Here is a 1,436-nt window from a genome sequence, read left to right as displayed (position 1 = left end):
GTCTTTTAGCATAGGGACGAGGTGCCCTAATATCATTGAGCTCATATGCTCGGCCTACTTAACCAATCTGTCCATGTGCATCCTTGACTCTTGCTTCTGCATTGATAAGTCCTTAAGGAACTCTTTGAACACAGGTGATTTCTTGGTGCCATCTAGGAGAGGCTTGTCAACCATTATTTGCTTAAACATGTCCCAGATGGACACAGTTAAGGCCTCTTTCCTAAATATGGAAGGTGTAAGAGGGGCTGCAAGATGTGCTACTAGAGGGACATGAAATGCCCTATGAGGAGTGAAGTGAGGTTTGGTCCTTCCAGTGGCAAGTGTGGGGTTAAGGGGCTTATGTTCTAAACTAGAGGAAGATCAGGTGCTGGAGCATTAGGGCCTTATAGAGGCCTTTGGGATTAGAAACCTGGAGTTTTCGGCCTCTTAGAGAAGTTGGGATGTTGTTTCCACCCAGGATTGTAGGTATTAGAATACGGGTCATTGGACGGCCTATCATACCAATTGTGGCTGGCTTTCACTTTCTCTTGCACAAGCTCAGGTTGGAAAGGTGCGTGTGGGAAATTATAACATGTATGAGAAGGATTAGAGTAGATTTCACAGACCTCTACACACGCCATTATATGTGATTGCAGTCCTAAAGACAAGCATTGATCAAACTTTTTGGATATGGAGTGTAGGGTAGGGCCTAGGTCATGGTTTGTAGCCAACTCGTAAACTCCCTTAGGTTTAAAAGTGGATGGTTTAGGGGGTGTACGGGTAGCAACCATATGCTGCTAAGAATTCTCAACTAGGTTCTCGAAGAGAACCCATGCCTCATTCCCGTGCTTTGTGAGGAAAGTACCTCCGCACGAGGCATCAACCATGGACCTATCTTTCTCAGCTAACCCTTAGCACAAGGTTTGTACTAATTGTCACTTGGGGACCTAATGATGTGGAAATTTATGAAGTAGGTCCCTAAAATACTCCCAGGTCTCAAAGAAATGTTCCCCATCCATCTATGTGAAACTTGTGATTGCCCTTCACAGCTAGTTAGTTTTTCCAATTGGGAAGTACTTTTTCAAGAATTCATGTTGCATGGTGGCCCAGTTGGCCACCTAGTTTGGCTCTAAGTATGTCAACCAATATTTGGCCTTATCCTTCAAAGAGAATGGAAAGAGCCTAAGGCAAAGGGTGTCATCACTAAAATTAGGTATACAGATGGTGGAGCAGATCTCCAAGAACTCATCCAAATTTTGATAAGGATTTTTAGTGGAGTTTCCATTAAAGGTGGGCAGCATCGAGATGATCAAAGTCTTAATCTCAAGTTATGCCTCCTGAACATTCAAGAATCAGATGCAAGACAGCGAGGTGTATACATTAGACGCAAATTAGTCCTTAAAAGGCCAAAGGGGTTGCTCTCCTACCATAGGTATGCAGGGAGCTCAAGGTTTCAG

At 43.9% G+C, this 1,436-nt stretch overlaps 1 non-coding gene across 1 annotated transcript; it reads left to right on the top strand.

Annotated features, from left to right (window-relative positions):
- Window positions 1–924: 924 nt before the first annotated feature.
- On the top strand, window positions 925–1,030 carry LOC131147412 (small nucleolar RNA R71). The gene has a single exon (XR_009134794.1). It is a non-coding gene; the product is annotated as a small nucleolar RNA R71 (small nucleolar RNA).
- Window positions 1,031–1,436: the final 406 nt, after the last annotated feature.

Source organism: Malania oleifera, chromosome 1, assembly GCF_029873635.1.
Source record: "Malania oleifera isolate guangnan ecotype guangnan chromosome 1, ASM2987363v1, whole genome shotgun sequence".
NCBI lineage: Eukaryota > Viridiplantae > Streptophyta > Magnoliopsida > Santalales > Ximeniaceae > Malania > Malania oleifera.
Note: the sequence above shows the minus strand (reverse complement) of the source record. Positions and strands in the feature narration are given on the sequence as shown.